We start from the raw sequence: 16,643 nt of genomic DNA on the forward strand, positions 1-16,643 counted from the left end.
ATAAGCATTTTGCTTATCGAATCTCATTTTCCACCATAAAGGCTGTGTGTTTGTCATTAAGTATTTTGTTCTTGTAATTGCTTTAATGTTATGCCCACAGTATGTACTAGTAATCAAACTAGAAAATATTATGCAAACGTTTTGTTCATCAGATGTCATTTTTCACTTATAAGGCTGTGGGTTTGTTTACTGAATTCCTGTCCACATGTGTAATATTTAATATATAATTATGAAAATATGTATTTTATAAATGCACACTCACACATATGTTTTTAACTGTAAAATTCATGTGTATGGGTATGTTTTGAAATATTTATTTATTTTATATATGTAACACTGGATCTGGTTTTATGTCCAACACATTTTTCTATTTTGAGTGCTTGCATTTATGAACTGTATTAATAACCATTTTGCATTTGGAACTGCATATTATTTGTATTAGTTGCATTACCTGGCATAAACAAGCAGATCTCAATGTTGGAGTCCGGAGCTCGGTATATATTATGGATAACTACTGATGTTATTCATGCTGTACAGGATGTGTATGACATGTAAGCATAAATACCCTACACCCCCAATGCCCCAGATTTAACTTTGGGAGTTTTCCACCTATTACATTTCTACCTACAAACCAAGTAATTTCTTGGCGATCAAATTTTCATTACAGAATTCATTGCACATCGATCTCAATGACAATGTGGGCCGAGAGAGATGACTGAGGAACATCTGAGCACCCAGCTGGATGGATCAGGAGACTCTGCACTTTCTTCTTGTGTAAGTTGCACATAAAGGTAGGATGCAAGCCCGCCAGTAGAAATTTGCTATGATCAACATCTGAAAAACTATGACCAGGGATCTTTGAGGCAGGATAGAATTTGCTGGACAGCCATCTATGTCCACCACCAATAGAATGACTTGTGGCAGGAGGCACAGCAGCAGCTATAAGACTGGAACACTGAGGTTCTCCATGCCCTGCTCAAACTCTACAATAAGTGAGATGTTCACCACCTTAACACCTTCTCACCTTGTGAGTACTGTGAATACTCTATAACTATTTTGCTACTCAGTATAAAATGTGTTTCCCACCTTCAGCCATCTTGCACGTCCAACCCCTCACACCATCATTCTCCCACTAGACTCCAAAAAAAAATGAATATTGACATAATCAACCCCTGCAACATTTGTAACAAAATTATAGAATTACATGATTGGCTATCACAGTATACCTGTCATATTCTTGCTATCACAAAAGCCTGGCTTAGGCCTGGCATTAAAGATACTGAACTACTCCCTCTAGCTTATACTATTTTCAGAAATGAAAGGCTTTACAAGAAAGCTTAGGAAAAGGCATTGTTGCAGTTTATATTTCACATGGATATAATACACAAACTTTAGAGGAAATTATCTCCTGTACAACAAATAACCTACCTTATAAAAATATGCTAGGATATCTAAACATCAACTTGCAAAACCTTATGTAATACTTTCCCTCAGCTACTATAAACTTTTATGATTATACACAATTCATTAAAAAACACACACTAGATTTAATAATGCCAACAGTAAAGCTGCAGTTCTAGTTTGGATATTGGTCTCTGACCCCAATAAATTTATAATCTCTGGAACACATTCAAACCTCACTTAGTGGTCATCTCCCAGCCTATACCTGTAGAAATACCACAAACCAACCTAACACTCACCAACTTAAAACATCATTAAGCCTTTCTAAATTTAGTAAAGTCTCCTTCATCAATATATTGAAAGCCTTTACTTGGTCTACCACAAACAATCTCCACCACAATGAAGTGGTCAGTACTTTTAATACCTTATTCTAAAATGCTCTAAACACCCATGTCCCACTCTGCAGAAAAAGAGTGAAAATTAACCAGTCTCCATAGCTCATTACCCTGCCAAAAACTATAAATGTTTCCTTTGCCAAGGATGGTCTCCACCTTTCCCCTCTAGGCTTCTGAACACTGGCCTAAACTTCATCCACCCCATAGAGCTTTTTTAGGCAATGCCAAATTGGCAAACCTACCAACATAGCAAAAGCAACTCATATGAACTACGAGGTATTACTGCTCAATGTCAAGAGCCTGAATAAAAGCCCTCCTCACACTTGAGAATGTATACATCTGTACAGTTACTGAGACATGGTTTAAAGCACAAGAGAGTTCCCCAGCAGTCCAAGGTTTCGGCGCCTTCCACATTTTTAGACAAGTAGCTGCACAGACAAGGGCTAAAGGTGGAGGTGTCTCAATATGCATCAGTAACAATCATATGTCTATGGTGGTCAAACAGGATGATGCGCTGGAGTTCCTCCATGTGCAGATCAACATAGACAAAATCCTGTACCATATTCTAACCAGCTACAGGTCACCCTCCATGTCTCAATAAGCTCACAATACATAATTGGACCTACTGGAGACACTTAACATCCAACCTAACAACCTAATAATCAAAAACCTTATTCACCTGTCTAAGACTGAGAATCATACACAGCTTCAAATCTATAGGCACAAATATTCTTGGGTATTGTAAAAACAAACATCCTTGACTAAATAATGAATACACCCACTAGAGGCACCAATAAACTGGACTTCATGCTCACAAATATGAGAGAATGCTGCACCCCTTCCCAATTTCTTGTTCTACCTGGTAAGGTCTAACCATAAAGCTGTCTCCTTCAAAATCAAAATCAGCCGCACAATCCCATTAAAACCTGTAACAATTAGGAACTATTCCAAGGCAAATTAACTTTTATTAAGTGATGGTTTGTCAAAACTCAGTGCCCATCCAAACCCTGAGAATACAGCAGGGTATGCTGAACAACTTTCAGAAACTCGGTACAACCATAAGCTCTGGACCAGCCCCAGAAACTAACCCCCTTGTGGCATCCCAAATTAAACAGGGTATACAGCAAAGGGAAAATCATGGCAAAAATTAGGAATGGTAATCCCAATAAAGATAAAACTTTCTCAACAAACTAAATAGGGCTAATTAGGTCATGCAAGGCCAACTTTGAGGTTAAGAGAGCCTCTCAGGTGAAAGATAACCATAAGGCCTTCTACAGCTATGTCAGAAACCTCAAGGGCAACACACAGTGGTTTGATAAACTAGTGGTTAATGGTGCCACATTCACTGAGCCTGATGGTATAGAGAACTTGTTAGTGGATAAATGCAGTTCCAGCTTTACCCTCCTGTCACCCCCAACCATTTCCAACAAAATACCCTCAAACATAACCTCTCCAACTATATCTAACCCACAGCATGCCCTTCTCTTTCCTCCTTACTGTCATTATATTACCCTAACAGACCTCTCAGATCAGAAAATAAAACTCTGCTCATTGTAGAAAAACCCAGTCTCCCAGCTGGGCAAATGCTCTATTCTTTTACTGTCTCAAAACTTTGGAACACCCTTCCATCTTCAGTCACTTCCATCAGTTCCCCTGCACTTTTTAAGAAGTCTCTTAGACAACATCTATCCTCTCTCTGGTTATGTTCCTGCCAAAATAACTCTCTAAACACAGATCCTCACCCACTTATTTCTGGCCTGCTGATACTCCAGCTAGCCTCTCTATACTCTAAACACCTCTTGCCTTCGTTGTTTCCATCTTACTAATCATTACAGCAATTACCATCCCTCAACAAGTATTCTTCTATCGAGCTTCTAACCTCTTAACAGTCACCTACTGTAATCTGTCATCTCATTTGTATATACCCTCAGCAGTCTTTAAAGTCTTTAAAATCCTACTCAGCTTACTTTTGCATATAGTCATTCAATATTTGCTAAATACATTCATAACATGAATGGTTTATATGTACCTGAACAACCGGAACCCTTCCACACATATCCAAGCCGGTTGCTGCAAAATACCTGTTAACTCTAATATACATTTGTATTTCAAATCTGATTGTTTACAGTTATGTGCATATTTGTTACTGTATTGCCTGATAGCTCTTATGTAATTGTATTAATATTCTGTATTTCTATTTGTGAGTATTTTCAACTAGTAAATTGTATGTAGCAACTTGTTAATTTGTATGTGGAAGTTTTTTCCCTGGGCCGCCACTGAAAATGGGCTCTCCTTGGCCCAGTGGACCTTCCTGGTAAACAAATGCAATAAATAAATAAATAAATAAATGTATGCACTGGCTGCACCCTCTAAAGCCAAGAACACAGCCTCAGTGGGCCCAGATAACATCCCAGGATGCATCCTGAATAGTCTAAAATATGACTTATCAGAACCCCTGGAGTCATTATTTAACTATATTCTTAAAATAGGCTTTGTGCCATCTGAATGGAGGACTGCACTGGTCATCCAATTCATAAGGGAGGGCCTTCAGCAGATCCTGGAAATTACAGACTCATTAGTCTGACTAGTCTTATTTATAAAGCCATGGATAAGAATTATCATGGAAATTATCAACAAGGACATAAGAGACCTCCAGACACTGGATCCATCCCAGTTTGGTTTTGTCAAAGGAAGGTCATACATTATTGAATCTGGTAGACTTCTTTCAAAAGGTCAGTAAGGGGTATGTATGAGGGGAAAATGGTGCATACTGCCAACCTAGATCTGGCTGAAGTATTTCATACAATACCTGACTAGGGCATTGTCAACAAACTTAGAGAATTAGGTACAAGACCCTTTATAACATGCTGGATAGCTAGTTGTTTCATTGATATGACTTAGGAAGTTAGAATCAGTGAGGCCACCTCCACAAAAAGGCTGGTCACCAGTAGAGTCCCCTATGGCTCTGTGCTAGGCCGACTCTTCTTTGGCATCTACTTCACAAATGTCAAATCCAATGTCAAAGGCCTCTGACTAACCAAGTTTGCAGATCACTGCAAACTGGGAGCAGTCACTGAATCTTCTAAAGATGAGAACACACTTCAAGGATGTCTAACATAAATAAATGCTCATTGTGAAAGCCATGGTTTAAAACTCAATACCAAGAAATGCATTGCAGTACCTTTTGGGAAGTCTGCCACCCTGGGTAACTACATCATCAATAAAACACCCTTAAATGTTGATTCACCAGTCAGGGATCTGGGAACTCATGTAGATATTAACCTTCATTCAACTAACATGTGTCCAAGGTAGTAAGAAAATCCTTCTATGTTGCTCAGCTTATTACCAAGGACATTGCATCCAGGTCCATAGAGGTCTCCATAATACTGTACTCCACCCTCATCAGATCTATCACAGAGTAGAATGCCCCCTTTGGTATATACCTGAGCAGAGACATGCAGCAACTAAAAAGTCCAAAAGGTTCCTTAAAAACTACAGGGAGTAAACACAATGTTCTATGCTGATCATCTCAAAGCCCTGTTTCTTTACTCTGTATCATACAGATTTCTGAGGGGTGATCTTTGCCTGCCATGCAGTCCATCCAAAGACTCTGTTTTGATGAATCCTTTGCACATCTGCAAAACAAACTTTATCAGAACTACAAGATTAAAAGACCTAAATTTTGCTTGTGACATAAATAGAACATGTTGGAGACACAGATATGTTTCTCAAAGAATTCTCATTCTCTGGAACAAGCTCCCCTTCCATGTGAAGCAGATCTCTATCCTATCCCTTTTTAAGTGCAACTTGGACCAATGGATGGGCAATTGGAAATTCACCCCTGGCATGGCACCTATGTTTCTAATACTCAGAGGTAGTCAGTAAATAACCCCTATATAAATCAAATTTGTGGATTTCATTTGAGTTGCATGGCCAGGATTATAAGGGCCCTGGTGTTTGTTAGTCTAGTATACACTTCTGAACCTATAACAAGTTAACCTATTTAAAAACAGTATTATAGCCCTCTACAACCTCAGTGCAAAAACAGACACAAACAATTCTGGACATCAAACATAAACTGTCACATCCAGTCTCAAACGAGGAACCCAGGCCTTCTATAACAGCTCTCCACTAGAAATTGCTACCTTATTCAGTACCTACTTCATAGAAAGCATTGCCTCCCTAACTAAAAATTTCTCACCCCATCTAGTGCAGGCCACACAATAACATCCAACCCAAGTATTTCCATGATCAATCGGTTAGACCGAAACCAACATTCTGTATACACCACTTACACTACCACTTCCTTTTCTCCCCCTAAATTCCTCGCATGAATATAATTCACTCTCTGTAGCCATTGTTAGCAACTTTTACATATGACTTGTCTCTACATCAATAATTTTATTTATTTATTTACATTTGTTAACTGGGTAGTGTCCAACTGGGCCAGTAGCCCGTTTTCAGCAGAAACTCTCCTTAGCATAGAGAACATCGATATCTGCGCAGTAACAGAAACCTGGTTCAAGGCTCCCGAAAGCACCCCAGCACTACCAGGTTATACCTCATACCATGCTTTTCGGTCTCAAAACTCAGACCGAACCACAAATGGAGGGGGGGGGTATCAATATTCATCAAAGATACCCACACCTCCAGGTTGGTAGCACAGCACGAAGCATCAGAGACTATCCATGTGCAACTGACAGTGGGTAAAACTGCCTTCCAGTTTATAGCCTGCTACAGACCACCCCCCCAAACCCAGAAACCCCACTCGGCCTTCCTGAGAACACTGGAAAATATGAAGGTCTCTCCAAACACCATTATATTGGGCAACTTCAACTACCCAAACATAGATTGGGAGCATTACTCTAGCTCCAACACCCTAGCCCAAAGGTTCCTAGAATTTATAAACTCAAATGCTATGGAACAACTTGTCACCACTCCCACAAGAGGGGAAAACATACTGGACCTGATCATCACCAACATGAGGACTCTATGCTCCAGACCAGAACTGTATCCCTCACTGGTAAGATCAGACCATAAATTAATCTCACTGGATATCCACATCCTGACCCCACCCCCTGCCCAGAAAACCACAGTAAAAAACTTCTCTAAAGCAAACTTCATACTCCTTAAAACCAAGGTAGAATCTTTAAAAGCCCCCGGGCCTGTGGAAAATACGGCTCAGACCGCAGAATCCTTTATAAATGCATTCTACGAACACCTTCAGGAATGCATGGATCACACAATCCCAAATAAAACCAAGACTCAATCCCCCAAAGTCAGGCATCCTGTCTGGTGGACCCCAGCCATAAACAAACTATACAATAGAAGGAGGAAGCTACTACATGATAGAGCAAAATCCGTAAAAGGGAAGGCATCTCTGATCAGTATTAGCAAAAAACTACGGGCACTCATAAAATCATCTAAGGCCAGCTTCAAGAGAAAAATTGCACAAGACACTAAAGATAATCACAAGGCTTTCTTTAGTTATGTTAGGAACCTGGGTGGGAACTCTCAGATATGCTCAGAATTAGTCTAAAATGACAAAAAATACACTGAACCCACAGACATTGCCAACATCCTGGCTGACAGGTTCAGCACAAATTCCCCCCCCCCCCCAAAAGAGCAAATATCTATCCCAGCAGAGTGCTTCCCCCCTGACATCTCAGATGCTCAGGTAAGAGCCGGTCTCTCAAAAGCAAAAAACACAGCATCAATGGGACCAGACGGTGTCCCGGGCTGCATCCTACATGAACTCCAAGAAGAGCTGAACCCCAACATAAAGCTACTGTTCAATCTCAGCCTTACTACAGGTTATGTACCCAAAGAGTGGCATACAGCAACAGTGGTCCCTCTCCACAAAGGTGGTGCCTCAACGGATCCTGGAAACTATCGCCCCATAAGCCTGACTAGCTTGGTCTGCAAAGCTATGGAGAGGATCATCATGGAACTCATAAATAAAGATATTGGGGACCTACAGACACTGGATCCTACCCAGTTCGGCTTTGTTAAGGGGAGATCCTGCCTCTTAAACCTGGTTGATTTCTTTGAAACAGTCACCAAGGCCATTGACGAGGGGAAGGTGGTCCATACAGCCTACCTGGACCTCGCAAAGGCCTTCGATACAATACCTTTCTCGGGCGTCATAGATAAGCTCTCCAGCTTAAATATAAACCTGTATGTCACTAGATGGGTTGCAAACTGGCTGAAGGACAAAACCCACATGGTCAGAATTGCTGGAGCCATGTCAGACTCCAAACCAGTTACAAGTGGCATCCCACAGGGCTCAGTCCTGGGACCTCTCTTGTTCGGTATATATATTTCTCGGAGGTACAGGCCAACACGGAAGAACTGTGGCTGACCAAGTTCACAGATGACTGCAAACTGGGTGCCATAATCGACTCCCCAGCTGACACAAGCATCCTCCAAAAGGGTCTCATAGAAACTGATAACTGGTGCCAGAGCCATGGCCTCAAGCTAAATGCCAAAAGTGTATAGTCATCCCCTTTGGCAAAAACAAAGTGCCCCCAAATTACCACATAGGTGGTAATCCATTAAGTACAGAAGAAGTAATTAGGGACCTGGGGACCCAAGTTGATAGCAGTCTCTCATTTGACAACTTCGTGGCCAAAGTGGTTAGAAAAACCTGCTATATAGCCCACCTAATCATGAAGGGATTCACATCTAGATCAGGAGAGGTCATCGTGCCTCTTTACTCATCCCTCATCAGGCCCATAATTGAGTACAGTGCCCCTTTTGGGATGTACCTCACCAGACACCTGCAGCAACTAGAAAGACCCCAAAAGTACCTCACCAAGAGGATCAAAGGGCTCAAACAGATGCCATATGCTGCCCGGTTAAAGAAACTCCAGCTCTACTCGGTTGCATACCGCCTGCTTAGAGGCGATCTGTGCCTGACGTATAAAGCCATGTCCAACCCAGAATTAATGGACATGCTGCACCTCAGGAAATCCAAATCCCATCGAGCTACGTGCTCGAGGAACTTGAACCGCAGCATTGAAATAAATAAGACATGCTGGAGGGACAGATTCATAACCCAGAGGCTCCCTTCACTCTGGAATAAAATCCCAGTCCAAGTTAGGCAGAGTCCCTCACTGACTCTCTTCAAGAGGAATCTTTATGAGTGGATGGGAGATCGTAGGTTTACCCCGGGTATCACTTCTGTGTCACTGTTAGACAGAGGCACAGTAAACTAACCTCGAAAAAGGGCATAGTAAAATTCATGTAAAATGGGTGGCGAAAGCCAAACACAGTCTGGCTAGGCTTACAAATGCCCTAGGGCAGATAGCCTAGTATGAACCTATGAACCTATACCCGGGGAGAAAAGCTCCAGACAAATTAACAATTACAAGCAAAACAATTAATAAGAAAACAGTAGCTAATAAAACATAATACAATAGTACAGTAGTTAAAAAGTCACAGTCCTGCAGTACAATAATCAAAGATATCATACAAAAAGAAATAGCTCTGGGAACATTATATTGAAATTTACAGTAGTACAAATATGTTCATATTAATAAATAATTAATAATTATAGTATTATATTATTAATTAATAATTATATTATTTAATATTATATTATTAATTAGTAATTATATTATGTATGTAATAATAAAAAAATATTCCACTTAAACTCAAACCCTGCTCCATTATAGTCAACCTCTCACCTGAATGCCAAAAGATAGCTGACAATGCCATAGCATACTCAGTAGCATAGCCTTATCAACAGATCAGCAGCTGAATCCTATGTACCCTCATTGTGGAAAATGATATATTATCTCTCTTCATAAAGGTGGCATCTCTGCTGATGTCTCCAACTTCTGGCCTATTCCAATATTATCACCTCTGTCAACAGTTCTTGAAAGATATGTTTTTAAACAATTCCTCTTCTACCTCCTACAAGATTGTCTCTTAACATTCCCCCAATCTGGCTTCAATCCTGCACACAGTACAACTATTGCCTACTATCATTCACTGACACAATAAACAAATCCTCAGGTAAACTTGTTTCTTCCATATTCCTCGACTTGTCTAAAGCCTCTGATACAGTTTCTCACCCTAAACCCATGTTCAAAATGTCTCTTCTTGGACTACCCTCTATAATATCTTTATTAATGACAAAGTCAAAGTAAACTTTATTGTCATACAGATCAACACAGAGGAAAAAGTGCATATCACTGCACAAAATTTCGATACTCAGGCTTGTACCATATGAATGACAGTTTACAGAAGGAAGACAGATTAAATTAATAAAAAATTTAAATAAAATAAAATAAAAATTAAAATATGATACAAAAAGGTAAATAAAGTCAAACAAATTTGAAAGATCTATTTACATCAGAAATACAACAAATACAACAGCATGAATGGACTCAGTAGAAACATAAGGATATGGAAAAAATAGTACTATAGTAAATAAGAGAGGCACACATGTAAACTTACCCACCACCAATATATACCATAAATATACAATTCACAGTTTTCCTAGTGCAGATAGAGATGTATTTAGTGAGCTATTTCAGGGAATTTATGTAAATAATGACATACGGCACACAAATAATGTTTCACCCATGTAATGCGTTAGGCTATGGGTTTGTTATTCAGCAGTCTGATAGCTCTGTACCTCCAGAGGTCCTGTCCTTATTCAATACACTGACAAGTCCACACTTACATGTATATGTAATAAGCAGCCTCACCTCCTACATATCACACAAGAAGCTTTTTCTACTGTTGAGAAATGTATCCATATAACTCATCTACAACTCAACCCTAATAAACAAGTTACTGCTACTTTTCCCAAAATATCACATGCCTGATAAAGAGAATTTCAAAATCTAAATCTTTTCACTAAACAAAAACTGAAATTGAAGTAGTCTCCCATATAAAGTTTCTTGGAGTAATTATAGATAATAACCTTCCATTTGACCTGCATGAACAAAATATCATAAAAGGACTCAACAAAAATTAAGAATGTTCTAAAGGCATAAACATTTCCTTAGCAACACCACTAGAACCCCTTTTGCTGCTATCTACCCTCTCCCATCTCTCTTATATAGTGCACTCATCCTTACCCACCTTCAGGCTACAATTAAAAATAAGCTAGAGGTCTTCTATAATAAGGGTGCAAAATTTGCCACCGACAAACAATACCACATCTTCCACTGTACTGCCTTTAAGGCATTGAATTGGCATGAACTGCCTTACCACATAGATTACATACAGCTTATCTAAACACACATTATTCACAAAGCCCTGTTCTCCATTCCTATCACTCAAACATAGATCTAATGAACAACATCTTTTCAGCATATATAAATCCCACAAACCCTCTTGCCAAAGTCTCTAATCTTAATCATTAGCTAAAGGTAGAATTCTATACCTCTGTGAATTACATGTACCTCTAACCTCTCTAACTTCAAACACCTAGTAAAGCACCATCAAAATAAAACTTGGCTCTGCTTCTGTGTTACCCCAGACTGAACTAGTCCCTTCCTTCTTCCATTGGCATGTTCTTACTAATTGCATCTGTCTGAACAAAGTTAATCTAATCCTTAGATAAAGGACAAATAGGGCTTTGCGTAAGGCTATGTTATCTAGACATTAAACTAAGCTGGAATACTTTATTTCAGCTATTTTTTGTCACAGTTTAAAATGCAAGGTATCTACTCTCAGGTGGCTCTAATTGACTGGTATGGACATTCATTAATTACAGTAATGGCAGTTTGAGTGGTCTTTTATCACTGAAATCTTCTAAAATGGATAATTTTGTTGTTATTGGTAAATACATTTTGTTTATTTTCTTTTTGGAAATATGTTGAAGGCTACTCAGATTTAAAGCAAACACACACAATTGTTGGTTTATTAAGCAATACATATGATTTAAAATATTCTGGCTGTTGAATATACACTTTAACCAATCAGGAGGGCAAATCTAAAAGAGCATGTGCATTTACATGTAGTAAAAAAAAAAGTGTGTATATCTGAGAGGAGGATCCATGGTTTGAAAGCTGCTCAGGGCCAAAGGTATGCTTAATCAATCACTGCTTGTGTGTATGCACTGCATATTTGCCATTCTATCTTGTATGTGCCATTCCTGCATGATGCTTGACGTTAAGTGCAGTTTATTAATCTGTGTTACTGTCTACTGCTACCACAATGACATTTACAGAGAACAGGTGTATATGACTGCTACATAACGGTACACTCTGTCTACCTGTTCTGGCATGGCAAATGGTGCCAGTGTCAATATTTACTTTGTCTAGTGGGATCGAGTTCATCCTGCTGTGGCACAGCTTGTGGTTTAATGTAGTATATGTCAGGGAAACACTCTGTTTCCTATATAACATCACAGGACCTTTGATGCAGTGTGATGGTTAGGTTTAGTACACTCAGAGCAATTGCTTCACCTGGGGGGTTTAGGTGTGTTGTCATAGCTAATATGCAGTAAGTATGTATCTGTGAATGATGTGTTTATTTACATTGTGTGTGTCGGTGTGTGTGTTTTTTGCTTAAAGTATGTTGGTAACTTTTTAAGCATCTTTGTTTTTCAGTTAATTTCAGTTTATGTTATACTTCTAGTGTTCATTTTGCAACTGATTATGCAAAAGATTAAGATTATACTGTACTGGTTGAGTTTTTAGTTTCATTGTTTTCTTGGGTTTTCTCAATAACCATACCCAAAAAATGTTGTCATGGAAGGTGTGATGTACTGCCAGCACATCTAGCTGAAATTTTGTAAATAATTATATGTAAGTTGTGAATATCAAACTGATCCATACAAGATGCTGGTGTTACAAATGTATTAGAACTGTATGTCATGTGTATGTCAGACTGATTTGTACAGACATTTGTGTTGAAAAGATATTTGTAAAGTGCTTATGTTTGAAATGCATGCACAGTGTGCTATACTGGAGAGAACAGAAATGTACATGCACTGTTGTAACTGTTTAAATGTATGTGTTTTAACAGAGGAAACTGGAGGGTTAACCTCAGCCCAGCAAACTTATCTGAATAAATATCTGAAATAAAATCACTTTATAGGTTAGGCCATAAAGATGCTATCTCACAGGTTTCAAGGCAGCCACAGACGCAAAGTCTGTACTAGGAAGTTTTTGTATTGTCTTTGGGGTGAACTAATTACAACTCTGGAAGTGTGAAGGTATGCAATTGTTTTATGACTTTCAGCACCTGCCAAAGATCTGAGCAAAAGCTTTTGTTTGTGTATTCTTATTGGTAGGTGATATGTCCTGCCAGCAATGAGAGTTTGCATGGGAAGTAGAAGTCAGATAACAAGAAATGATGTCATTCTGCAAGCTATCCCAGCAGCAATATTTTAGATATTATTTTTGAGAAGTCTCTTAGTGAGACAGAGCATTCTGTATTCTGTCTTGGGCCTGACAACAACAAGAAGGACCATTCACCACATCATCTGCATTGCTGTATTAATTAAGTTACTAGGGTATAGCAATTCTCTTAGATTCACTCAGGAATATACTGAATCTTAGTTTAGATATTGTTTTTCTTTATTTGTATGAGACTGTCCTTTACTGTTGTTTTAAATATTTCCTGTGATTCTGAACTCTGATGATGTCACTGTGAATATATACTTAGTATTTTCTTGTTCTTTTATTATTTATTATAAAATAGATTTAAATATTTCACTGTGGCTGATCTTTGTAGAGATATTTAAGTTTTGAGAGTACTTGCATATTTATTTGGTGACATTGTGTGGACCACTCCTAATAGCCTTGCTCTTGGTCTAACTACCATTTGTATTAATAATGATTTCACTCAGTATATTGGGTACCCTTGGAAGAGCCTTAAGATAGCTAGCGAGGAGTTCTGGTAGCAGTGGTAACTAAGTTATAGTCTGGGCAAAAGGGGGCATAGCTAGTAAACCTGTGCCACCCTCTCCCGAGTGTGTGTGTGTGTGTGTGTGTGTGTGTGTGTGTGTGTGTGTGTGTGTGTGTGTGTGTGTGTGTGTGTGTGTGTGTGTGTGTGTGTGTGTGTGCAAATTAAATCTCAAAGACTGTGTGTGTCAGCTACTTGGGCAAGGACATGAAGCACTGGTTGGAGTGTGTTGGAGGACGTGGCTTGGAACCCTGGCTAAGGACTCAACTCTATAGCTGTGCCAGTGAGTAGTCTTAGTGGGCTCTGGAAAAAGAGAGATGAACCAACCCCAAACTGACTTAAGGGAAATTGCACTTGATGCAGAGAGCTGCATCTGGAAATACTGTATGTGTACCCATTATCCTCCTAGCAAATGTCCCTCCACAGCTGCCAGTGATGTGGATTGAGGCTCCTTGATTACTGGCCCAGAGGTGGGGTATCCACATATATATTGGTTGGCAGTGGTGGATTGTCACAGTAGGTACTGGGAAAAGGCTTACATATGACAGCAAAGCATTACCTCTTAAGTGGAGCAGTTTCTACATAATGATTTCATTACTACATCATCACGCATGGTAATTTTCGGTGTGAATTGTTCCACCTCCAAAAACTAGTTGCAAACATGGAATTCTAAGAAATAAGAAGCAAGCAGTGGCACATGCAATAGAAAATATATTAATTTAAGTAGCGAGGCATTGTGGGTTCGGTCTTTCATGATGTCAGAGCAGGGATTTTTAGCTCTGAAAAAACAATCAGGGAGCTATCCTTATCAACAAAATAAAATGCAAAAAAAAACAACATACCTTTTGCATCAAAACTGTATAGTTTGGTGTTGTATATGATAGGAAGGATGCTTCCAAATCCAAAGATGTGATATTTACACTTGTTCCAGAACATGTCCAATACACCTTACCTTTGAACATGTTGAAAGATGTGTATATATTGAGATATATAATTTCTACAAATCATAACAACGGCATCATACATATTCGTGCACATTGTGAGCTGAACATAGTATTGGGGCACACTCTGTCACTGGTCTACAGAGCTTAAATGTTTCTGTAGGAGTGAAGCAGTGCTCTACTTGTGCGAGTGAACTTCAGATCAGTTGTCATATAATGAGGGGCAGCAAATTTGTAATTGGCATTTACACCTGATGTAGTTTGATAGAGCATGTCATATCACAATGGTACTCCAGTATTTATAGGCCATACTGTTGCCACCTAACTGTGGGATATATGTGCATTCCTGCTCACTATGGATGTATCCTGTATATGTGTGTGTTCTAAGATGTTTCTTTCATTGTGTACAGCAACATGTGTGTTATTGCTGCTGTTGTGTAAGTACCTCACTTACATATCGAATGTGGTCTGTATAAGTCCCTGCTGGCCTGAAAAAGTGTATGTGATCACTCCAGGTGAATATATGACATGAACCTTCACATATATTTATGCATATGTGTTGTGCACTGAGATTTTTGCACACACATTTTATATTTCCACTGTTACCCTGAGTCTCCATATTTGTTCGACATATTTATTGTGTGAGTCATAGCATTTTGTTTGAGTCATCACTTCAAAATTTGGTCCTGATATGATAATAATCACTTGAAATTCATACAGCATATACTTCATGAGATGCAGTGGTGTCTAAGCCATGAATAAACTGACTTTTATAATAGTTTATTATTGATATGTAGCAATTTTTGCTCAGTATGTACACTGTTCTTCCAGTTGTGAGTTCAACCATTCAGGTGTCTCAGTATGCGCTTCCTGGTTACCGTGATGTGCAATTTCCATTAACAGCCTAGATGGATAGTTACATTACATTGCTGAATGCAGTGGTAATGTCATGGTACTTCATACTGATTTATTCACTATTTTTTAGTTGTATTTTACAAAGGCTGCAAGACATGACAGCCCTCTGGTCAACAGACAGCAATGGAGACATCATGGCATGCCATACCTCTGCATAATAAGTCCAAATCCAAGGAGGAGGATGCAGCCCCAGCAGATGAGCCTGGACTATCCTGTGCTGTCTTTCCCATGCAGCATCAACAACATGCTATACCACCACAAGCTGACATGCGGGAGCAGATGTTTATGTCATGACCAATGTTAACATGTTGTACCACCACCAGCTGACATGCGGGACCAGATGTTTAAGGTCATGACCGATGTTAACATGCTATACACCCCCAGCTGACATATGGGACCAGATGTTTAAGGTCATGACCAATGTTAACATGCTGTACCACCACCAGCTGACATGCGGGACCAGATATTTAAGGTCATGACTGATGTTAACATGCTGTACCACCCCCAGCTGACATGCGGGACCAGATGTTTAAGGTCATGACTGATGTTAACATGCTGTACCACCCCCAGCTGACATACGAGACCAGATGTTTAAGGTCATGACCAATTTTAACATGCTGTACCACCACCAGCTGACATGTGTGACCAGATGTTTAAGGTCATGACCAATTTTAACATGGTGTAGCACCACCAGCTGACATGCGAGACCAGATGTTTAAGGTCATGACCAATGTTGACATACTGTACCACCACCAGCTGACATGCGGGACCAGATGTTTAAGGTCATGACCAATGTTTCCAGGATGCAGATGCAAACAATGATGTGAGACTTTTTCAGGAACATGGCACATACCATACACTGCTCCTTCAAGGAGATCACCACCAAACTCATCACTGATCTTCTGCCCAATGAAGGAAGTCTCTCAGATGACAGAGTGCCTATTGAGGACAAGAAAGAAATTATGTATTGTTACTATTATGGAAGAAGCCCAGAATTTCCAAACAAAAGATATATGAAAAGATTAAGAGAGAAATTAGAGGAAAGAAAAATACTTCCACAAGAAAAACTGTCAGAAGCTGCAAATAAAAAATTGTGTTCATTAGTACAACAGATCCAAGA

The sequence above is a fragment of the Protopterus annectens genome, chromosome 4.part0 (genome assembly GCF_019279795.1).
Source record: "Protopterus annectens isolate FY-2018-M chromosome 4.part0, PAN1.0, whole genome shotgun sequence".
In the NCBI taxonomy this organism is placed as follows: domain Eukaryota; kingdom Metazoa; phylum Chordata; order Ceratodontiformes; family Protopteridae; genus Protopterus; species Protopterus annectens.